Source organism: Alligator mississippiensis, chromosome 3, assembly GCF_030867095.1.
Source record: "Alligator mississippiensis isolate rAllMis1 chromosome 3, rAllMis1, whole genome shotgun sequence".
NCBI classification, from domain to species: Eukaryota; Metazoa; Chordata; order Crocodylia; family Alligatoridae; genus Alligator; species Alligator mississippiensis.
Genome location: NC_081826.1, coordinates 190,759,243 through 190,784,957, shown reverse-complemented (window position 1 = coordinate 190,784,957; position 25,715 = coordinate 190,759,243). Strand labels below are relative to the sequence as shown.

At 38.8% G+C, this 25,715-nt stretch overlaps 1 protein-coding gene and 1 non-coding gene across 4 annotated transcripts in view; both read right to left on the bottom strand.

The window, feature by feature from the left end:
• The window catches only part of RFX3 (regulatory factor X3), a 283,524-nt gene that overhangs the window by 246,964 nt on the left and 10,845 nt on the right, over positions 1-25,715 (bottom strand). The gene's annotated exons all lie outside the window — the stretch shown is intronic.
• LOC132249716 (U1 spliceosomal RNA) lies at positions 9,637-9,796 on the bottom strand. Its single transcript, XR_009461278.1, has one exon. It is a non-coding gene; the product is annotated as a U1 spliceosomal RNA (small nuclear RNA).

The following is a 25,715-nucleotide window of genomic DNA, read 5'->3' as shown; positions in this document are numbered from 1 at the left end:
AAACTGATCAATGAGGTGAAAAAGAATTCCCATAGATGGAGACATGATACTTCCTCTTCTATCTCTTCATACTATGTCTGGTATGAAAATATTCATAATTTAAAAATAATATAAATAAGTAAACTTTCACAGAAGAGTTTAAAAGTGAACTGCAGAGTGGATAGAAATGTACGCTTGGGTTTTGTTAGTTAAATTTATCATATTTTTCAAAAGTTTGATAGAAGATAAACCAGTTATTTGCATAAAAAGAAAGAATTCTAAGGGTAAATTATTCCACAGAGAAAACTAATTTAACTAGACACATCTAAGACCACAATCCTGAGCAAAGTATCTTTCTTATCAAATTTGGAAGCATAGGGAGGGTTCCATCAGAAGGCTTGACATATAGATAACCTGATGCAGGAATCTTTAAATAAAATTAATATGCAAGAAGCAAGTGGAGAACTCATAGAAGCTGAAAGCAATAGAAAAGGAAACCAAAGATCCTGAATACTGAATATCAGCAAAGTGATGTTTACTGTCATTAAAAATAGTAAGAAAACCCCTTCAAAATGGTCATACAACTAAAAAAAGGGATTTCAAAAACATTACAAATGTTGAGGGCCTAATAAAAGACTGAAAAATAGCCACATAAATATATGGTTTTTTAAACACCAAGATTGTGCTAATAATAGCATGAAGATGAGCTGTTCAAGATGCCTTAACATGACTTAACTCAGTGGTTCTCAACCTTTTTAGACTCAAGGCACCCCTCAGAAAATTCCAGCTTTCACATATTTTTTACTATGGAAAAATACTAGAACAATTCTGTTGCAAAGAACTGAGAAAGATCATAACAGGTCAGAATGTTTTGGATGCTATGGATTTCTATTTGAAATCTCTGGGTTTATCTTGTGTATCCTGTGTAGGTGCTTGCACACCAAACAGTACCAATATTACACATTATTGCATGACACCCTTCAAAGGACTGCATTTGCATGTTGTTAAGATCACTGATTTAACTGAATAATCATGTTAAATTAACCCATTTTCCCAAATGTGATGGAACACTTCTGACTCTTGAAAAAAAGTTTGAAACTACTTTTAAAGCAAAGAACCAAGAGATAAGAGGTTTTCCATGTTTCTGTTTACATTAAAATGAAAGTCATTATTAAGAATTACATAGTCTCTCTCTCTCTCTCTCATTTGATTATGCATATTCAAATGAGAGAGAATCCCCCTCCTGCTTTGAGCCATTGTACAACTGCTTCTTTTATTAGCGTGACAGTTATGCATTATGGGACCGTAATAATTTTTAAGCCAGATCTATTCACCATATAACTAAACTGAAATAAGACAACTCCGTCTAAATTGTGTACACGGTTGTACATGTTGTCTTAAGATAAAACATAAACAAAAACATTGCTAATCACTTTTAAGCTATAATTTTCTTCTTAACAATGTTTAAAATTTTAAAGGGCAGATGGTACCAAATTGGCCAGTGGACTTTTAGTCATTAGCAGCTTTTATGAGGCTTAGAATCCTTTCGGTTAGACACCTGTGATTTCAGGTTTGCTCAGTTTTGGTTCAATCAAGTACACTTAGGATATCAAGTACAGAAACAATTGGGGGAGGCAAATGGCAAGGGAAGCAGCAGCAGGAAGAGCAAGCAGCTTACCCCATGCTTCCCCACCCCGCCTCAACAACTCCCCTCCTCAGTGCCTCCACCCCCGGCACCTTTTCTCTTCTGCCTGTATCCCCCCCACTGATGCCAGCCCCCTCCCACCTGTGTCCTGCAACTTGCTACCCCTAGTGCCCATCCAGCCTGCTACTTGTCCCCCCCAGGGCCCACAAATGCCCCCACCCTCCCCCCGCTAACACTTACCCTGCAGCAGCTCTGACTCCAGCTCAGGCCCTGATCAAATAGTCGTAGCAGTGGCAGCAACAGGTGGCAGCTCCAGCCAAAGACCAACACCTCCCCTGCCACTGCAGTCTCCTTTGCACTAGACTTCCCCACCCCCGTATAGCCACTCCATATGACCCCCACACCATGTGGCCTTCCCCAAGTTGTCCCACACCCCAGATCCACATGGTTTCTTCACCCTCAACTCCTGATATCCTAAGGATCCTTTCAAGCACAGGGAACAGAAGAAAAGAGCAGCAACTCTCAGTCTTTGCTAAGAAGGGGTCAATGGCAAATATTTGAGTCATTATGAAACACAGATGAGGACAACACAGGCCAAAGCTGGTCCCCAAAACCCCATTGCCTTTAGACTGAGTCTCCCCTGAAATGGCTTTGTATGTTGTATTTTGTGATTTTTAAAAAAGAAGAAAATTCAGCCACTTCAACTAACAAGCAAGAACCCATAAAAAGTTTTGGACACCTGCTTAACTGCATGGATTAATACTGCAATAACTACACCTTAGCAGCTGATCCCATTTACTACAGCTTCATGCTGCCAGAGCCCATGGTAAGACATAGCTATGAAACCTCTGCATTCATGGTAAGTACACAAGGTATTTTAAAGTATTGTGTGGGAAGCTGTTTTAATATTTACTGTTTTATTTTAATATATTTTATGTGTTTTTATAATTTATCCTGTAAGCTGCCTTGAACATTTTTTGTGGGGAGGGGAGGATACAAGTCAAATAAATATACCGGAGATAGTAGTCTAGCAAGGTCCACCACACACGGGGGGGGGGGGGGGGGGAGGGAGGGAGAGATGACAACCCTTTTGGCAGGTATGCCACAAATTAACCCCACATCCCCAGTCAGGTCTACTCATGTCCCCTTCCCCAGCTCCACTGGCCACTCTGCTTTCTGCTGCCTGCCCTGTGCTCCCTACCCGATCTGATGCTTTGCTTTCTGCTCAATCTGTTACTCTGCTTTCTGCTCCCTGCCCTATCTGCCACTGTGCTACCTGTCTCCTCCCTGGTCTGCCACATGCCACACGCAGAGGTTTTATGTGCAGCTTGTGGCATGCATACACCAGGTTGGCCTCTACTGTCCTAGCACTAGTGGACTGTTCTATTCTCTAGAAAAAAAAAAATCAGCTGAGAAACAACTAAACTAAGCTTCCACTAGCTTCTGAGGAGAATTAGGTGTTGTATAATTTTTAAAAGCATCTAAATACTTTTAAAATATCTAGTCCTAAATCATGTTTAATACCAGAAGTTAGTTCCTAAATTCCTAAATATAATTTTGAAAATGTCTGCATTTTTAAACTTGCTTTTACATAATTTAATTATGAGATTTTCCAAGGTACCAAAGGGAAAGTTAAAGGTATTTCAGCATTTATCTCCCTCCAGCATTTTTTAAATCTGCTCAGGTACCTGATTCCTACCATTCTAAGTATTTTGTATAGTAACCAGCCCTGTAGTATTTTTACTGCAAAATTTCTAAAATTGTCTCTGATCTTCCAAGAAAGGGAACTCTTCTTGGGTTGAATGTATTTAGTGGATTTTGGTTTGTCACTGCTGTATGTTATTCTTTATCTATTAATGGTGGGAGAGTCCGCTCGAAATGGTGTGGGGAGGAGGGAATGTTAGAGTAAGCTTTAAAGCAGCTTACACTCCTGGTTAGTCCACTTCCTTACATGGCTCACTCCACAGCCAGTTCATAACAATGAATACAACTTCCTGTTTCTCATACTGCCCTACACTGTGAAAACTACACAGTACCACAGGAATGTAACTGTCCTGGTGGAATGGAGATATGATCACCAGGGATCCAGATTTTCTGTTTCCAATGGGAAAACAGAGAAAACCATGGATTTTACCCTTTACTGGAGAAACTCGCATATTTTCCAGTTTTGCAGAGTTTGCAGTTTTGCTGAGTTCATCTGCAAGGGGCTGGGAGGAGGGCGATTGGACAGGGGGGTACCATGTGCATGTATATGCACGTGGCCACCAGGCAGCCTGGAAAGCAGATCTCACAGATAAAGGAGGGGGGAGAGGGGGGAATTAAGGCCCCCATAGGGAGAGAGGGAGGGAGTTGGGCAGGGCCGGGGGGCTGTGGGGGAGAGTGAGGGGCATTTCATTTTAATCCCGGATTTGGGGGGTTTTATCAAAGAATTTGCGATTTTCTATCAGAGAAAACCAGGATCCCTGAAGATCACAGATGAAGCTAGGTCCTAACCCACTGATGGCCTGGAACAATGGTAATCAATATCCAGCACATGGGACTCCCACGAGTCCAGAAATTTGACAGCAGTGGTAGTATTAACTGCCCCTCTCCTGCTGTCAAATTTCTGGACCTTGAGAGCCACAAAATGTAGCCCTACTCCAACAAATGGAATCATTCCACAGACAAAATCAGACCCATAGGATTGCACTGGAGCATGGGATCACACCCACAGACCAATCTTGTGCCACTTACCTGCAGAATTGGAAGGTCTGGCACCACTACCCTGGAAAAATCAAGACCAACACCTTAACAGGACACCAAAAGCAGACTCCACACTGGTGAAGGGAGCAGGGAAAGAATGTGAGAGAAAGAAAGAAAGCATGACCAAAGTCATGCTCACAGTGGTCCGATTCATCCAGGTGCTGGCATTCTACATACAGTGGAGCACTGTATTGGAGACTAAACATGAAAGCAAGAATTACAGTAACCTCTGTAGATGTGAAAAAAATACAGGTCACACTGGTCCAATCTGGGAGGAAATGTTAAAGATTCCAAAGAAACTGCAATTATAAAGGTTTTTTTTCCTTTTTAAATCATCACTGTAACCAAGTTATCATCTAGGCTTAATACAAAACCAAACAAAATAACCATGCATTTTTTTAACCACATAAATAAATTGGTAGAGAGGCCCCATCTAAAACTAAAATTCAGGATTACTGTTACTTCAAACTAACTAGCAAAACTATAGGGCAGGGGGCACCGCAGGCTGCCATGAAAAGGAGGGTTGGCATAAAGAAGAGGGAAAGCACCTTTTCTCTCTTGCTACAGAGATGAGGACATTGACTAATGGCTTGAAGTTGCAGCAAAGTAAATTTAGACTGAGGATCTGGAAAAACTTCTTCACTGTTAGAATAGAGAAGCAATGGAATAGATTGCCTAGTGAAGTTGTGGACTCTCCATTACTGGAGATGTTCAGAAGTGGTTGGACAGCCACTGGTCATGGATGATGTAGGCATATATATGCCTATTTTCTACTATGGGTATTTTCTTACCTCCCCACTCAGGATCAGACCGACTGCCATGTTTAGGGTCAGGAAGGAATTCTACCCCATGATCAGATTGGTACAGACTATAGGGCTTTTTGCCTTCCTCTGTACCGGAGCGTGGCCCTCTGCCTGGGACCTCTTAAGCATATACTGACAACATTTTATAGAAGCAGCACAGTGGCTCCCATAGTTTCCCTGCTCTACCAGTGGTAAGTTAGGGTGTCAGGTCTATATTGTGTCAGGGTTGAGCGTAGTCTTATGTAGACTTTAGACTGTGGTTGTATGGGATGGTTTGGATAGGGATGATACTGCTTCATGCAGCGGGTTGGACTAGATGTCCTCTGGAGGTCCTTTCCATCCCTACTTCTCTATGTTCTGCTTAGGCTAAAATGTGATCGAACTATTCTTCATGAAAATACTGATTCTCCTCTATATACACAGTGAAATTCTTGTGATGGCACTGATTTGGAAAATGAGATGTATATATCTGGATGTCAGCAACATATATTTGGTTGTAGAGCTTATGCTCTATCACTTTTTTCCCAAATGATATATATAGCTGACGCTAACAGTCACTGATCACGCTTTCATGATTTGGGGTGGAATAGCATACCAACAAAAAAACTTTAAAAATATCTTTACATTTACTTTCAAACATGATTCTTAATGAATATTATAATCCAGTAATAACTCCTTGGATCCACTGCAATTTTTAGCCTGCAGGCATTTTTCTGCAAGGAACAGGTTCACAGCTGCAAGATAATTAACAGTATAGCCTTCTACTGTACCAAAAGTGTAACTCCCTCCACCCTCTACCCCTGCCCAATCCTTAAGCTCCACTGGTGTTATAAAGTTGTATTTCTGAGCACAAGATGCAAAAGAGATGCACATAACTGTGTCTTCACCTATCTTTACACAGAGCACACTTTCGAAAAGCATACATTGTTCCCAGTCCTCAAGGTTGAGATGCACTCTGCCAGATTCCCTTTCTGAACATGCTTTTATTAACTCATTATTAAGTTAATTTTTTAATAGTTTTTACTTATTAAGATGAATTTCCAAAGCATTCAGGAGTCTGTATCCACTTCAGGCATCCCTACAAGGGTCTGAGTCACATATAGGTTAGATTATTCCTTTTGCCGTGCTTCCCCTTCCTTCTATTATCATATTATTCAGGAACATGCATGAATCAACACTTCATTTGCCATTTGGAATGGTCATTAATATGACGTTAATTTCATCCAATCTGGATGAAGAAAAGGCTTAGGAGTTTTATGTTGTACCCATTGTATCAGTGCATTTTTCCCCCCAGAGATACTGACATATTCAGAGATAATCTCTACTCTTAAATATAAAATGCAAAAATGGTATTTTCCTATCTGATTAAATGTAATGCAGGGAGGGGTTAATGTAGCCCCATTACATTGGACCCTGTATTTAATTAAGCATATAGACAGTTCATTTATGTTCTTCATTCTTACTGGAAGATAATTTTACCATATATACAGAACATGAACCCAGAGTGAACATTGTACATTTTCATTTAAGGTGAACATCATACATGCTTTAGTAACATTTAAATAACAGCTGAGCCCCAGAAAATTAATTCTGGTTTGTATTCACCTAAAGGACAACAATATTCCTCATAATAAATGTGTTTTTTTTACTTGGCAACATTTAGTATTTTAATATTTTTTAAAATATAGCAATACAATCACTTTATAAACATCTGTTGATTTACTTAGCTTTTTCACTAACATCAATTTAATGGAATTAAAATCACTTATGTTATTTCTTGCTATGGTCAACAGAATAATCAAATTTGAAGTCATAACATCAAAAAAAAGATTTAAAAAGGTAAGCATGCATTAGGAAAGCAAATGAATTGTTTTTCAGAACAGATGAATAAGACAGAATGTTCATCTAGACATTTCTACACATGCTAATTTGAATGAAATCAAACAATGAATAATTGCCTGAGGTAAGTGTGTTCCTGGAAACGTTTTTACACAAAACAGAAAAATATGAAAGTAACTTTGACACCCCCAACCAATATGACTGTGCGAAGCTTCGGTCCCCAATTCGATTTGGCCTGATTTGGTGGCCAAATCTCCGAATCGAATCAGAGGACCCTTTAATCTCTCTGAATCAAATCAGAACCCTACGAATCGATTCGGAAAGATACTGACATAGAGACAGCTTTAAATGTTTTTTCTGCATACCTCTAGGTAGCAGGGGCTTGCGAATGTTGCGATGCTGGGGCACATGGAGTGTCTCACAAAAGCATGGGGGGGGCTCCCCAGCGCACTTGGCAGCAGACCCAGAAAAGGACCAGAAGCACTTCTGGTCCATGTCCAGGTCTGTGGGGAGTGTGCTGGGGGGGCCCCCTGCGGCCAATCGCCGAGCTGGGGAGGCACAGGGGGGAAGGGGCCAGCACGCTCCCCAGCAGACCCAGAAGTGGACCAGAAGTACTTCCAGTACACTTCCAGGTTCACCCCCAAGCATGTGGAGGCCCCCCCCGCACTCCTGCGGGAAGCTTCATGCGCCTCAGCATGGCAGCAATCACAAGCTGTGCCTGCTACATCAAGATATATAGAAAAAACTTGTAAAGTTGTGTCTATGTCCGAATCACCGATTCTCCAAATCTTCAGATTCGGATTCGGCCGAATCAAATCAGGGACAGTAATCCAAATCAACAAATCAAATCACTGTCCTTAATTCGGGCCGAATCCAAATCGAATAGGACCCGCTTCGCACACCCCTACAAACCAATACTTCAAAAACAAGAATGATTTTGATAAATAGCTGCAACATCATAACACATTACACCTCATGATTTCAGTCTGATTGGTCATCAGTGTTTTCTATAGCTGTATTATCCTCCACACTTCTCTAGCCTTCCCCGTTCCTCACTGTTTCCAAGTATATGAAAATGGCACTTTTGAAACTTATCTTACTTGCTACTACTATTTTTTTTTAAGTAATGCTTATACTTTATTTACATTCTATTTTACATTTAGCTTATTCACCTCTCAAACAACTATGCTTTTTCCTTTATTTCCCCTCCAAAAACAAAATAAGTTTTAGACATGGATGATGCTCTTTCAGATGCAATCATTTCATTTCCTCTCTGCTGATAATGTCTCAATAGTAAAAGTGGTAGTACTTATCCTCCGATACGGTCACATCTGACATCGTGCAGTACTGCTACCCACATTCTGTTCTCCTTCATGTTCACAGACAGGTGAGGAAAATCACATACATTTTCATATCAAATATCCCGCTTCACCCCAATGACTTACAGAATCAACATATCTGGACTTATCTAAATTTTAATTTTAACTCTACAGTTTACTATTACATAAAAGTTAAACTATTCAGTATATTATTAGCAGTAGTTTAATTGTTTGATTTCTATGCCACCCCCTCCCAAAAAGGTTCAGAGCAGCTTATAATAACTAAGTCATAAAAACAGGAAAGCTCAAGCCTGCCAGTTAAAAGTCTTCCCAAATAAAAATGTCTTCCACTGTTTCCAAAAGATGGCCAGGCTGGACGGAGCTTGATTCCACTTCTACAACAATGAGAATTAAAAGTTACTCTACTATCAAGGTCAGTGAACCAAAACAAGTATTAAATGAGATTAGATTCAGACTCTTTATTTGAATGTTCCTTTGTCTAGATTTAAAGTGTTTTTTAGAAAAAAGTTAATGCAGTAGCTTCAGCTAAGACACTGCACTGTGATGTAAGTAGTATTTAATCAATTTAGAAAATTACCATATTTATTTGAATAGATTACCCTGTTTATAAGACGACCCTCCCAATAATTAGATTCTATATATGCAAAATTTATAAATGTTATAGTTTTCCAGGTGTAGAATCTAATTATTGGAGATCTGCCTTTAATTTGTCCCCTTCCCACTGATACAGTAGAGAAAATAAATCTAGGGGGTCAAAAAGTCGCTTTGCTCTGTGCTTCCCTGAAACGTTTTCCCCTGACAGCCCCTTCCCCCTCTCCTTACTGTCAGACCCTGCTCCTCACTTCTATGTGCTTGGGGAGAGCAAATTTGAAAATAATAACCTGGATATTAAACAAAGCTATAGCAATTTGCATGTGCTACCCATACACTTAATTCACTTAGAATTGATGCATGTTACCTTTTTTTGAAACTGCTTCAGGTTTTAGTACAGCTACCCCATAAACATGCTCTTGTGCAGCACTTTGATATCTACTTATGTATAGTACAACCTACTTTTGCTTAAAGCCAAATTAATTCTGAGTTCCAAAATCGACTGAGCGAAGCTAAATTATTCAAGTCTGTGTGCTATTACTCCCAGGCAAATCCCCTCCAATCCAGACCCATCAGTCTGGGACTTCAGATACTACCCAAATCCATGGCAGGCTTCCTGCATGTAGGACCCAAGCCCAAAGGCGTTCAGATGACTCCTAGTCATGCCTGCTCCTACCCAAAATCCAAATGAACAAGGCAGGGGGAAAGCGCAGATAGTCCCCCTTTATCACCAAATTGTGCAGTCAAGTTATTTACATTTGGGAAACTCACAGGGGTCAGCCTGCCCAGAGTGCAATGGATGCACCTCATCCTGGGAAAACTTCTTGATCATGGTAGCTCCCCTGCCAGATATGTATAAACTATTCATGATATTAGTCCAAAGCCAAAGACTCATGATTTGCCATATAGTTATTTGGGCTGGGCCCCACCAGATGCAGATGAGGCACAGGGCAACCTGGTCTGGCTCCCCCTCATGGAGGGTGGGGCCACACTAGTCATACACACCAGGCTGAGTGTGGAGGCAACAGAAGAAGGGTTCTGGCTGAACTGTTTAGGGCTATATTTGGTGATGCTTGCCAGACATTTAAGGCTAGTGAAGAAACAGGAATCATTTGAAATAGAAAGAAAGATGCAGCTCAGCTGTGGGAGTGAAGAGGAAGTCTAAATGTATTCAGTGTGGTGGCTCACCATGACTTGGAAAAGAGTCAGTGGTGAAAGGAACTGTGCTTAATGAGCATTACCATGCATCTTATTCAAACGGGCAGTACTAACCTGTAAGTGTGGTAGGTTCCCATCAGCATGGTTGCCCAATGTGAACCATGCATTTTACAGGCATGTAAAACATGCTGAAAAAAAAAGTTTTACAGTCACACTCAATGATGGCTGCATTTAATCAACTTCACAGTTGGTTTCCATTACTGAGCACATGCTGTTTTGTCAGCAATTTAATGACAGACTATGTATTTAGTGATATGTCCTTATATGCAATTATATGACAAGATGCTTTTGCCCCCATGCCAGCTGGGGGAAAAATCTTGTATTCGAGTAAATACGGTACACTGCCATGAACCCTATTACCTTCTGGGAGAAATGCATGTTGTAATGCATGATTTCTTGAGTCTGTTTTCCTGATACAGCAAAAGTAGTCTCTATATGAGGTAACACCATGATGTATTTAGCCTTATCATTGTTTCTGCATTAACTGTGGTATTTGATATCAATGCAATTTTGATACATCTTTATAAAGTAAAATCTCTGTTATCCGGCATGAGTGGGGAATGTTGGGTGCTGGTGATGTAAAAATGACAGTTATCTAAAAATACCAGAGCTGGAAGGGGGGGCTTGCACACGGCGAGGTGGTGAGTGGCAGCGGTAGTGTGGGGTGGTGGGTGGTGGTGGCGCAGTGGCAGAGTTGGGTGGTTGCACAAGGCGGCATTTCAGAATGGTGGATAGCGGTGATGTGGCCACATGGTAGCAGTCAATAGAGTATGCTGGCTAGCAGAGTGCCAGAAAACAGGGTTTTTACTGTATTTTAGCCAAGACTGTTTATTGGGGCACCAATTAACTTAAATGTTCCTCTCCTATACACACTTGGAAGAGGTTATCGCTGACAAATTTCTTGACTCATTACCCTTATGGACATACTCTGTGGCACATGAACCTGGCCCTCCTACACATTGACGAATTCACTTTTTAAATAAATAAATAAATAAAAGAGGACCCTCTGACAACTAACTGTTGGGGGGGGGGGAATACATTTCTTATGGTGGGGAAATTAAGTGTGAGACAGTATGTTTAGGATACTGGATTAGTAATCACCCTGTCTGAAAGAATGCATATAGTCTCATCTTAAATAGATCAGAAGAGATTTTTAATCTCATAAATGTGTATCTTTGAGGAGGCAGGAAGTTATATGCATAGTGCAAGCTCCCCAAAAATCCAATATGCAACTGGCCAGACAAGACACCATACTTAGTCTTTGTCTAAAGGTTTATGGGCATAAGGTGCTTTTGGTTCCTCAGCTAGCAGGCTAAGAAGAAACTGCCTTCTTGTGTTTAAGATTAGATAGCAGGGTCAGATCAGATTGTTTTTCTAATATTTTATTTTGTTTATTTATTCTTGTATCTCCATTTATATCTCAACATATGGTTACTGGGTTTATTTGGGTTTTTTTTATATTAACATGGTTACTGTTTGTTATAATAAACCTTTCTGTTGTATTTTCAACATTTACCTGGCAATAAGTAGGTTGAAATTATGATTTCAGACATCCAGGTCTGCTCTGTAAGCAGGGATCTATATTTTCTGAGTGTATGATTGGACAAGGGTATATAATTTTTCTAGCTGGGAAAATTCCTTCTCATAAGGGCTGGCAAGACATGGGTGAAATAGGTGAGGCTGAGGCGTCACAAGCCAAGGAGTCGGTCCCTGTCACATTTTAACTGGTTCTCAGTGGTTAAGAAGCAAACAGCAGAGCGGGGCTGGGAGCAGAAGAACATCCCAAATGTGTGAGAACACGCTGGGAGTGAAACTCAAAGGTGACCATAACTATATCCAGGGTTAGGTCATGTGACTTACATCACTGGTTATATTGAAGCACTGTTTCTTACATGATAGAAGTATTTGATAGCTACTTGAGAATACCAGTTATGGTATAGGAAATCATGAATTTAAATGTGTGCGCAAAAAATATCAATTGACCCCCCCCACCCAAGCCCAAAATGTCATAGTTACTTCAGTAAGTACTTTATTCTACAAGCAATTCCACTGACTCCAGCAGAACTCCTTGTAGTATAAGGTATTATCCAACAAAAATAAAGGTACCTTACAGACTAGCACAAAACAAAGGTCTTACTGGAATATAAACTAAGGATTCAGTCCTACATTAAGCTGTGACCAAGCCAACTCCTCTGGCAGAGGAAGTAATTTGCAGGATCAGTTTACATTTAACCTTCTCAACCTTTTTTGATTCTAGGCACACCTTCTTAGACCTGAGGCAGCCCATGTTAGGCTCGAGGCACACTTTGGAAAATTTCAGCTCTTAATTTTTACATTCTTCCACTAAAGAAAATTAACAGAGCCATTCTTCCGTTACAAAGAACAAGACAGACCCAGCAGGCCAGAATGTTTTTAACTATGTGGACTTTTATTTAAAATATCCGTGAATCACATTTGCACACCTAACAGTACAAACCTTGTATAGTATCCCATGACATCCTTGAAAGAAGCTCAGGTCATCCCAGGGTGACACAATTACCCCCGCTGAAAATCACTGATTTGAATCAAGTGAAACATCCCAAGTCAAGAGTCTTTTTAAATTATTTATATTTCTTAACCATATCTTTGTACCATACTATGAAGTTAATGAAGTGGTTGCCTTTACCATTAACCAACCTTAGGTACTTTACATTATGTTAGGACAGCTATAAGTAACTCAGAGCAAACAGAGTCATTTTATTGAAATATAAAAGGTCACAGATACCCAACTTCTGCTTTTTACTGTAGGTGCTGGTTTTCACTGGAACTACAATTTAACCACCTTTCCCAAATGCTGATGCAAAAGCTAAACAAACCAAGGGTGCTAGCATTAGTATATTTACATCTTGCCATGGTCAAAAGCTTCAGTTCAATTCTCAACTCAAATCAGCCAGGTCAAAAATATTAATTATGGACAGGTATATTCAAGTTTCTGTATGTTATTATTTGTAGGACGATTCTTCTCCCTCGCCTTAACTCCTCACCATCCACCTGCCCACCCACACACATCTACCTTTCACACACACAAGATTTGACAAGAGAAAAATACTGACAGACTGATATGACACTGAAATAAATTTGTCCAGCAGCCATTCGCAGTTTTATTCACCACCCCGCCTACAATGTCTTCACAACAAGTAGTTCATAAACTTAAAAAAAACCTGCAAGAGTTCTAGGGATTTGAATTATCCGATTTCCTTGTGTTTAACATATAAAAAAATATTTTTAAGAAAGTCCAATTAAAAGTTGAACAGGCATAATCCTAAAAAGAAATGCAAATGAACTGTTGCAGAATTCATACTACCTGAACCAAAGAAAGAGAGCTGAAAGAAAGGCAAAAAACCCACTGACTATACAAAAACACGAGAAATTACAGATTAAATCAGACCAGTACACATCTTGTCTCCACGTGCCTCAGAAGTCAGAACAGGAAACCCTACATTTGGCAGTTATGGGACAATCTCCTCCAAAAAAGCCTCTTCCTAAACCTATTAGGTTAACAGACTGGCTTATGCCCTGAAGCAGAAGGGTTTCTATCCTTTCCCAAATCTTTGTTTATTTACTTGTTTAGCCTAGGGTCTTATAAAATCCTAGCGCAGACCAATTAAAAAAAGAAAGTTGCAATTTACAAACATCTTTAAGTAGGTATTAAACATCCTCCTTACTTGATAATCCATTTAATGTCTTTGTTTTCTGTTCTGCCTACTACACTTTTTAAAGACGCAATAATCACTCATTCTAAGCAGCTTTGTTAGTGTTTTGGTACCAAAACTATTAAGTATCCTCAGTTTTACAAGGGTTTTGCCTTTTTTTTGAAAGACAAAAGCTCCCTAAATTCAGACTAGTTTATTATGAAAAGAAAACCATGCCAACTGTTTGTACTCCTGCTTTATTATTGCATCCGGCATGGTCACTCTTGGAAATTCAATCTATTATCGTTGCTAGGAGTCTGTTGCTGTGCAACCTAAAAGAGTATGCGGCGCTTTCAGGCTAAGAAGCGTTAATAAACCTGTAGGCCTCCTTCTACAGTTCTGAACAGTTTCTTTAAAGAGCTTAAAACTCTTCTCTAATAGTCAGCACACAATTCAAGACATATCCTATTTAAAAAAAAACCCAACAAGTAGCAATGACAGATTCTAACAAAACAACTAAATATTAAAAAAGGAAAGCTTTCCAAAAGCTGTCCATATTATCCCTACAGTGTACTAACAGAATAGATAAACAAAGAGAATGAGCCTGCTAGTCTAATATAGTGTTAAAGATGGGCAGGTAAAAATCTCAAATGGTAAGAAATGTCAAAGTTAAAGTGTCAGCAGCAAAATTAACCCAGGTGCACCACACCCTCCACACTGCATGGTATGTCTATATTTAACACAAAGATAATGAGAATAGAAAATTCTACATACATGCAAAGCAACTGAGTTAATATTGTTATTGGAACCATAAGATTATCTACCCAAAAAAGTAACTGAAAAGGGAATCATGTGTTTTCCTGTTTACTATTCTCCAGTGATTTTCTTATCAAGCGTGTCTGACAGCCCTGCAAATACAACCAAGGATTTGGTTGTCAAACTGAATTATTTTCTTTGTGCATTATTATAAGTAATAAAGGTTCTGTGCAGGCCAAATTAGACCTACAGTCCAGCAACTATAAAAACACAATGCCTTTAGTGGATTTTCAAGATTATAAAGTAAGAGAAGAAGCAGCATGGAAGAGAGGTGAATGATATAATAGCCTCTCTCACTATCTATAACAATTCAGTGTAATTCTACTCAACAAAAGTATATACATAACCCTTCAAAAGGTAAGAGAAAGGTTAAAAGTAGGCATGCTGTTGATCAGCCTATCAGATATCTGTAACAGCCATGGCTTGGAAATAAACTGCAAATTCAGCAAAAGGAACGGAATGAAAGGGAATGTGCTGCTAGCTAGGTTGAGAATTTACATCCAGCAGAAGTGATCTGGAGATAAGGAACTCTGAAATACAAACTAGCAAATGCTGTTCCAGCAGAGATGGTGGTAGATCCACAAGATATAGTATATATTTCTGCAGTAGGTAATTTTTTCTTCTCCTAAACAGAAGACTTAAAGAGTATTTTTATTTGTTGTTAAGGTGAAAAAAATTCGCCTTCAGCAGGACAGCATCAAATGTGCAAGCCTAAGACCCAGTCAAGAGAGATATAATGTCACCCTGCAAGCTGCCTATTGCAATGAGAGTTGAAGACTCTCAATTTAAAGAAGCTGCCTAAGCCCCCTAATTAGCATAGAAGACCATCAGCACATCTAGTGCAGTCACATCATGAAGAATATCTCACACTGGAAAGCTTAACAAAGGCCAGACATTCAGTTTCTCCTGGGAGAGTCACTCTTGTCCTGTCTCAGGAGAAGACATGAGTATACAGACATTCAGGCTTTCATGCAGGGTAAAAAAGTGCACTGTAGCAGAAAAATAAGCTGGGAACAACTAGGCTGCAATCTGTCACCAGATAGACGAAAGAAGCCTGCAGAGCACACAGATGTGTACACAGCCCCCCTGTCCCTCCCCACCCAAAAAACTGCTACAGTGTCAGCCCTGCCAGCTCTCCACTCCATACACACAGCTCTGGGTAGTTTTTCTACCCAAAGAACAAACCTGGGAGAATGCTCCCAAGTTACTTGAATGTGTGTACACAGCCCATCTCATCTTTGCAGTTAGTTCAATGAAACATAATTATCCACAAAAAGTGCACACAATCACACATCAGTGCAGTTACCTCCTTTCCACATTTTCCCCATCAGCTTATGAAAGCAAAAAATAAGCAAATACAAATGTGTAAATAATACATTCTGCATTACACATTATCTTGTTTCTAGAGAACTGTACTGAAAACATTAACTGGAATGCTAACTATACTATTTTAAAACTTTTTAAAACACACACAGCCTTTTAACATTAAATGTTGTTTGTGTTTCAGTTGTTGGCTGTGGCTACTTTTGCATCTTTGCAACTCAAAACTGGCTGTGATTTAAAAAATGAAATTCAGCTTAGTAATCCAAAAGTTATACCAAGGTAGGTATGTTAGAAAGTTAAACCAGGCCCAAAGCACGTCTATGTTGAGGACCAGGCAAGAGATAACTTCTTCCTGCAAATGAAGGAAATTCCTTTAAGAATGAGACTGGCCTAAGAGATACTGTATGGATGACATTTTCTACCCTCACTATTTCCTTCTCCTGCAGACTTCCTCAGCACCCGCCGACAGGTGTTCAAGACAAGCATACTAGAATGGCTCTACATACACAACATAGTTTAATCTGATGTTACAGTAGGTCTACTGCTTCTAGCCATGTCAAAAAGCATGCGCTGTCTGTCTATCAAATAAATGGGTCTTAAAATGACAAATGCATACTTGCAGCCCAATCTAGCAAGCCCACCATGAACAGAATTCTCATTATTTCAGTGTGGGCACTGATGTAAAGCTTATAAGGCTGGATCTTTAATCTGTCAGATGTATATGATTTTTAAATAGATAATGACTTCAGATACAGATTCATAAATCATTCATTTGAAAGGCACATCGGTACATAACGAATTATATGAAAAGATACTGTATCCTTTTCACATGTCCTACCACAGAAAAATGGCTTCAAAACCTGGAAATTTTATATTCCATAATGGATAAGTGGCAATGATAGTTAATTATCTGACACTAACTCAGTAAAACTGAAAATACAGTTTTGACATTAGAACAATGAAAATTCCATTCTAAAAATATCAGCATAACAATCTATTTGTCAAAACAGTGACTCTTAAACAACTTACCTCCATATAGTTGACTTATTTATCTAAATAAACTTTCCATATGCCTTCTTTCTGTGAGCAGATATCCAAAATACAAAAATACACCCTAATATTTCATTATAGATAGGAACTTAAATGCTGAGGATTAAGACACTGGAAATGTACAGCCACACACTCATACACAATACTGGGCTTCAAAACACATATCACTTTTCACTTTGCAGTCATAAAAGGGACTAAGATTTATAGGGGACTAACCAGTATAAACAGTTCAAACTATGAAGTTCTGCCTCTTCTAAAGTAAGTAGGAGCAAAGCAGTAAAAATAAAATAAAATAAAATAAAAAAATCTCTCTTCAAAACAGCCTTGCATAATTCAAATACTGCTGAAAGAATCCTACTCAAACTTTAAACAAAACATCCACAAAAAATTTAAACAAAAATCCACATCTGGAAGGAGACCAAACATAGAAATGCCAACTGAAAAGAATTATTTTTCATCACGTTAGAATCTCGTGATAATGGAGTTACATCAACATCAGATATTACTAGACACTTACCATACTATGTGTACCATTAACAAGTCACTGTTTATGTAAGGATGTTAAATATTGTACACACAATCCCTGGCTTAATTGTTAAGGCTCTGGGACTGCAGAGAATTAAGTAAATGCTTAACTTTAAGCACCTGGGTTGTCCTGGGACTTGTGTTGATAGGTTATCCAGATGAATGGGCCTGGGGAAAGGCCAGTTTACACCTTAGCTCTTACTATTATTCAAAAGAAAAAATAAAAGGGTTGATTAACAGGATGCTAACACAAAATGAAGGCACCAGAAAAAGGAAAAGAAAGGGAAATGAATCCCACGTATTTAAGTGAACAGCTGCATTGACTCAAGTGCGACTTACTTGAGAAAGCATTCCTTGTATAACATTTTTCAGCAGTGGGTCTCTACTCTGCATCTTTGAGAGGACTATGCTATATTTTTCAAAGGTGCATTTTGACAGTCTCTCTACTACAAGCTGTCACAGCAGCAGCCACTAGGTCTGTCAGGCCAAGAATGGAAGCTTTGCATTGCAATGTCACAAAGGGGGCAGGCTTCATTAAGCTCTGTTAAAGCCTTAGCAGACAGCAACAGAGCATAATTATAATTCCTCAGTCATTTATAAAACTTTTCCAAATGCTAAAATCTCCCTAATCCCTCAAACCAGAAAAAAGGCAAAGAACTATTTACATACAATGACTGAAGGGATTTTCCTCATTCAACCTTTGGTCAATCGCTAAGAAGTCATATATGTTCAAATGCCAAACAAATATTTCTTTTCTTTACTCCAATGATTTAAAATTGGCTGAAGAAATGTTCAAAAAAAATCAATTGTGTAAACTCAGACAAAGCCAGGAAAGTTTCCCCCTTAAAGAAAGCCAGAAAGCTGCTAAAAAGGAGGTAGAGTGGCTGCTGGCAAAGGCTGCACCATAGCAGCTACCAGAAGCTGAGAAAAGTAGCTGGAGGCTACCCCTGCAGCCCAGATGAATATATGTCAGGGCTGCCAGATGCATGCTACTTAGCAACCCCACCACACCCCACTGTTTCAGGTAAATTGTGAAATATTAAACCACATCACAGTAAGACAGCAGAGAAATGTGTACAAACAGAAATGGGGTGGTTGCAAAAATAGACAAAAAAAGGCCCCAAAACTGAGGGGTTATGGAAGATCAAAGCTGGCCTCCAAAAAACACCAAACAAAAAGTTAGATTTTCAAAAGGAGAATGAAAATATAATGTTACTGGAAGTGATAACAGAACATGAAACCAAAGCAAGATTGAACTGTAAACTCTGGAACTGACAACAGGCCAACAACAGTAGGTGTGCAGCTTTGTTATTTGGGTCCAAACAGTAATCGGACTCCTTAATTCACTACATTAAGAACATATTTTATCATCAATTTTTTTTCCTTTTTATGGCCAACAAAAAAATTAATCCAAATTTAGGGTATTTTAAAGAAGCATCTGTAAAAAGTTACCTTACATTTAAGTCTCATTTGAGGTGTCTTTTACCTCCTCCCCTTCACTGATTTCTAAATATTCTTTTAAAATTTAGTATTTCTTCTTTCATTTGATTTCATGGGCCAGTAGCCATATAAATTCAGAAGTATAGCGATTCCAAAAGGAAATAATTACATTCCCAATAAGAAACTATTCTACAATTAGTTCAAAGTGAAATCAGTGTATTTCATTCTTAGAAAGCTGGTTTAGCTCAAAAAGAGAAGCACTATTAAAACACAGAAAATTGGAACCACTGACGGATTAAGATAGGCAACAGAAAATAAGGAACTTCTTAGTAAAGGTGCAAGAAGTAACTAACATTTCATCATGCCATTGTTTATCATACTCCCTTTTTTAATATTCAAGGTACAGGCAAATCCAACGGGAACAGTTTTACAAGAAAGATGCATCCATAAGGGATTTAACTTAAGATCAGGTGACAAAAACACTCTCACAGGAAGAGTTTTATTAAAAACGCCTCATTTCAAAATCACTAACAAATTAGACCACCACATTATCAACTACTATTTAATCCTTTATAGTATATTATTCTTTTATTAAATGACTGTTTCAATTAAACAAGCTTCTGAATGGGTACACTTATTCTCTAAATACTTTTATTCCCAGTTACGTTACAGAAAACTGTTTTTTAAAAAAAAAACAATAATCGGTCTCCCAGAACTTTTTTAGTCATTTACACTTAACATGTACAAAGAAAATTATAGACAAAGCCAAAAATCTAATCTTTGTCATATCTTGACTCCAGCAATGTACTCCAAACCACAACCATGTTAAGCGTACTAGAGTGTCACTGCCCACATTGCTTTTAGTTGCTATGCAGTAAGGGACACTCAGTTCACTGAGGAAACGTTCTCCTTATCCACTTCTCTCACTAACAGTGCTGCAACAGCTGAAAAAGAGACATAGGCAAGCCTCAGCTTGTATTGCTTGGGGGAGATGCCAATGCAGTATTTTAATTATTGTTCTACAAGTGTGACCTACTAGAAGTACCATTTCCATTAGCTTCTGTTGAGAAAGAGAGACACCCTATGCACACTGTTGTGCCATGTACCTATGAGCTCCCCTACCACTGCACCACTTGACTACAACAGCCCCCACTGCACCACATGCCCATGACATCCCCCCCCACCCCACCATGCCCCCAGCACAGCCCCGGCCTCACCCTCAGCTCCCAGTGCTGCCGTACTACCCCGCACCCTAGCATGGAGGCAAGAAGTATAAGTTAGAGTAGGAAGGAAAAACCCAGAGACTCTGGCTAGAATTATTTAGTTGGGAATGGTCCTGCTTTGATTAGGGGGTTGGATGAGATGATCTCCTGAGGTCCCTTCCGATCCTAATTTTCCATGACTCTATGATTGCTGTTGCAGCTAGAGAAACAGGGATGCATACCTTCTGAACACTGCATTCCACAGGTTAAGACAGGAGTCTTTAGTTGACCTAAGTTTATACTGGAGATCCTCTGCTATGACATTTTGTTTAAAATGAGATTAACCAAATCAAATATAAACACAAATAAAGTACACGACGTACACTACATAACATGATACCATGATATAAACTTAAGTGTCATGGCTGGAACTCCCATTGTCTTCAAAAAGGAGACCCATACAATAATGAAAAAAATTGCAATATTTAGCTAAAATGCTAGATAATTTATTACAGGCCATTCTAACCTTATAGACAGTAGAACTGGACATTTACTACACAGATTGACTATCAAGAAATGTGTCACCTCAGGTTACAGGTATGCTTTTAGTAATTTTCATGTAAGCCTATTAATAAATATGAAGTATTATAGAAAGTTTTAAACTGGATTCTTCATATAATCATGTAAAAACTCCTTGAGTCTACAGATGGTTCAAGTAATTTAACCACTATATTTTTTTAAAAGCTGGGTTCAAAGGCTAGCATTGGCTGAAATCTTTCATTTTGTGAAAACTTTATTTTAGATTCTTTTGCAGTATCTTCAACGATGGGTCCATGGAAGAGAACCATAAAAAATCTGATGTAAACAGGCCAACTCAATTTCATTCTTCACTAAGATAAAGAAAAATACAGAGCACGTTCAATGAAAAACTGTATTTTTAAACATTAAAATTAAATATTTAAAAATTGTTTTAGGGATTTAAAATGAATTACATTTTCGTTTGCTTATTTTAAACTTATTTTGTTCAGATCTTGGGTCTCATTCTATAAGATTTATACCAGTCCAGTTTTGGCACATTTTGTTTCTGATTTCCTAAAGTTCTAATATGCATGAAAAATGAGATATGCACTATCACTGGGCTATGACAGTTCTATAGCTAGAAATACTGAAGAAGAGAGGCACTTGAGAAAAGGTGCAGTAATGTTGTTACAGTAAAGGATGATTTAAAGCACTTCAAGTTTAACTGTACATTTTGTTATGCAGTCCAATTGGTAATACTATACAGCAAGCATTACTACAAAGCACCTTAGTAAGTCACATGTCTTTCTGCTGAACTGCCTGGGTTCAATGAAGGCAAGTTTAAAAGTCAGTTTTTAACATAACTAAAAAGCAGGTTCTTGATAATGTATTTACTTGTTCATGCCTTAATCATTTAATTAGATTCAAGAAACAAAGAAACATCTGCCTTTGAATAAAGGGATTAGCTCCTAATACTCTCTTGATTATTAAAACTCTATTTATCACAATTGGTGATATGTGCAATATGAGTCTGCTCATCCCTAGAGCAGTTCTGATCGTGAGTAACAGAGGCACATTAATTTTGCTGCACTGCAAGCATGAGACAGGGCTTCCCCCCATCTATTTGGCCCCAGCTAAAGAAAAAGGGCAAGGGAACTGACTCTATCCCTGGAGGCAATGATTCAGAAAATATGCTGGTTTCAGCAATAACGAAGGGTTACCAACATACACACTCCTTCACAGACTACCATTTTCTCCCCTTTCCCTTGTATCTAGCACAACTTTAAAAAATAAACCAGACAGTTTATCTAAAGGTATACATTCTCCTTTACAACAAATATGTAACTTAGGAAGTAATCTATCATTCTTCCCTTTTCTAGGACCCAATCCAATTACTAGGAAAGATAATGGAAGGCTAGTTGATGGACATAGGTTAAGAAAAATATTTTAAACTCGTCCTCATTACAATAAGACAAAAATAATCAAGCTTTCAGGCAGATCCGTCTAGAGTACTTTATTATTATTTACAAATCCACCAACAGTTTTCCAACTACGTTCTACATATGCCTATGAAATAGAAGATAATATTAGGATAAAAAAGAAACACACTCATTTTTGTTGTGTTTATCATTAAAGAGACATTATCTGTAGCTGTTTTTCCAGGGCTTTGGTGAGGAATTTTCAGAAGTAGCATAAATGTCAGTATAGATCAGTGGAATTGGCTTTCCTAAATTGTTTAAAATCTTTGAAGAGTCTTTTCCCAAACTTCTAAATTTATTTTTAAAAATAATTTTAGAAAATAAGATGTAAAAGTAAATAAAAAGTAAACAGTAAAATGTTTTGAAAAATCTCAGGTATTGGTTATTCTAAACAAAAGCAAATATTCTCCCCATTTTACAAATGAGGAAACGGAGTCGCAACAAAATGTTGTCAAAGTCAGGCAACTTTGTTTCTACTGCAAACTTCCATATTTTAAATATTGCTACTAGTCAAATTCATTATGATTAGAGTCCACTACTATTCAGCTCCATGTTTGGATACTGTATTAACTCTAGGCTTGAATGTCACAGTTGCAGACTATGAATGGAATATTTTAAAATTCTGATATTGTTTTAAACTCTCTTGTTTTGGAATTTTAATAAGTTTCATAGCAAAACGTATTTTGACTTTACATCATCCCTAGCTCTAACTCAATACCCTTGCACAACACTAACTGCAAAACTCTGAATTAAGAGCCCAACAAGTACATCTGAAATGAGAAAATCAGGACTTTGTTTACTCCAATATTCAGCCCAGGTGTTTATTTTATTGTACTTTATCCCTCAGCTCCTAGCTAAAATCTTTAAATTCCTCTCTCTGCCTACTGTATGTTTTTGTCTCCACAGGACTCCACTAAAAAAAAAAATCTCAAGACGCCTGGCAGTAAAATACTTTACACATAAACACGCATACAGTAGCCAGTATATGGCCCATCAAAAACTAATGAAGTCCAGAGAAGAAAGTGTCTGAAAAAAATAACAAAAAGTAGGGTGAAAGAACATTTAGATAGTATTTTACTATATACTCCAAGAGATTCTCTCTTGTGCATCCAACCTCTCTTTGTGGCACATCTCAAAACAACTGTTTTATGCTGCTAACTCCAAATCTCATCCTCTCTCTTGTTCATTTACATTGCTACTTTCAACAATAGTCATAAAGAGAAACACACACATGGTTTCCAGAAATTTCCAGAGTGTGGTCCAAGTACCACTGCTGCTCTACAGCTGGAAGGTGCTCAACTTCTAGTCAGCAGAGCCACTGTATTTAGACTATCAGGCTCACCAAAGGTTGGGAAATACAGTGGAGGGGGAGCAGTGGCCATTAATATGGCCACACCTCCTTTCTTCCCACAGGGCCAGCTTGGTGCTAGGCAGCCCCGCTTCCACAGATGGCTAGTGCCTGCTTTACCTGCCCCAGCCCTCAGACCAATGATGCTTGCTGCACTTGCCCTGGGCGCTAGATCCAGCCCACAGACGGACCAGGCACTGCCCCTTCAGCTTGTTAGGAAGAAAGGTTGAACACTGCTGCTCTACAGCATACTGGCTGACAGCCTAGGAGAACCACTGTATTTACTCAAATACAAGATGGGGGGGGTGGGGGAGGGTTTCCACCTCAATCAGCATTGGAGGAAAAGCCCCTCTTCTTATTCACGTACAAGGGAAACTCATTTAATACACTTTCTATCACTAAAATGCTGCCAAAAGCAGCACGTGCTCAGTAATAGAAACCAGCTATGAAGTTGATTAAATGCAGCCAGTACTGAGCATGACTACAAAACACATGTTCCATATTGGGCAAGTGTATTAATGGGAACCTACCACAAGGATAGGCTAGTATTAGCCAGATGAATAAGGCATACGGCAGTGTCCATTGAGCACAGTCCCCCTCAGTACCAGATCCTTTTCAAGTCATGGTGAGCCACTACACTGAACATATTTTAACTTCCTCTTCACTCCCAGAGCTGGGCTGTGCCTTTCTTTTCCATTTCCATTTCAATGACTCCCGTTTCTTCACCAGCCTTCAATGTTTAGCAAACATCACCAAACGAGGCACCAAACAGTTCACCCAGCATCCCTCTTCTGCCCCACTCTTTAGCCTGTCGCATATGATTGGTGTGGCCCTGGCCTCCACAAGGTGAAGCTGGACCAGGCTACCCTATAACTCATCTACACAATTTTTTTGGAGGATCCCAGGACTGATGACAAGAACACCCTGTTAGCACACAGATCCTTGGGGGGGAGGGAGGGGAAGGAGGGAGGAAAGGGACAGGAAGATGTGAACACATACTGAGTGCTGAGCTGAGCAGTTGGCATTGCTTGAAACAGTGTTGAAACTGCTGGGGCCAGCCCAATGAACTATATAGTAAATCATAAGTCTTTTGCCTTTGGACTAATATCGTGCATAGTATGTACTATATAGAAATAGGTACAAAAGTGCTGCTTAAAACTGTGTTTACAGAATACCTGGGCTAAAACTCGCAGCAGGTTCAAAAAAGGTAAAATGCATCAATTCTGGACTAATTAAATCTATGGGTACCTGTAGTAATGTGTCTACATGCAAATTACTACAGATATGCTTATTTCAAAGTCAGTGTTTTCAAATTCCCTGTCACTTCCATCTACTCAGGAAGAGCAGGGTCTGACAGTAAGGAGGGGGGCAGGGGGCAAAGGGGCTGCCTAACCCCCAAGATTTATTTTCCCTGACTTAGCAATGGGAAGGGGACAAAGTCAAGGCAAACTTCCAATAATTACATTCTGTACCTAGAAAAACAACAAATTCATAAATTGCCCATATAAAGAATTTAATTACTAGGGGGTCATCTTCTATTAAGGGTAATTTATATTAAAGTAAATATGGTATCTGGTCACATGATGCTGATATTCCTCCTCATTTCCAACTATTATATTTTATTTTAAAAGGTTAAAATACAACAGATCTGTTCTTAACTATTTTTCCACGGAGCAATGGCACTGGGGCCGTAGAGATGTTAAATGATCATCACCAACAATGACTTTGTACACTCATTTAAAGGAGGGGAATTACTCACAGTGTAATCTATCACACAGTGATTCACACTATGAACTTCTGCTAAGGTCCTCTACCTGACTTACAAATTGTAGGACAAGCGTCAGCAACCTAGAAGCAACTAATATTTAAACACTCTAATTATTTAAGAAAACAGTAATGGTGGTAGCTAAATAAATAAATTTTAGCCAATATGAAAATAGATGTCCTATTTCTGACACTCTTTGCAATTTCTTCTTTTCTACATTAACAAAGTTATGCTTTGTGGAAATGCTTATACTTTGTTACATAATACTGTGTTCTCTAAAGCATGCCCAATTACTTTGTGCTTATTGTAGGCTTACTGCTTTCTACCGTATCAGTTAAATCTTACAAAAACATATAGTAGAAAAATGCAGACAGCTTCTGAAACAGTGCAAGAGGTATACAATGACTATTCCATGTAGAAC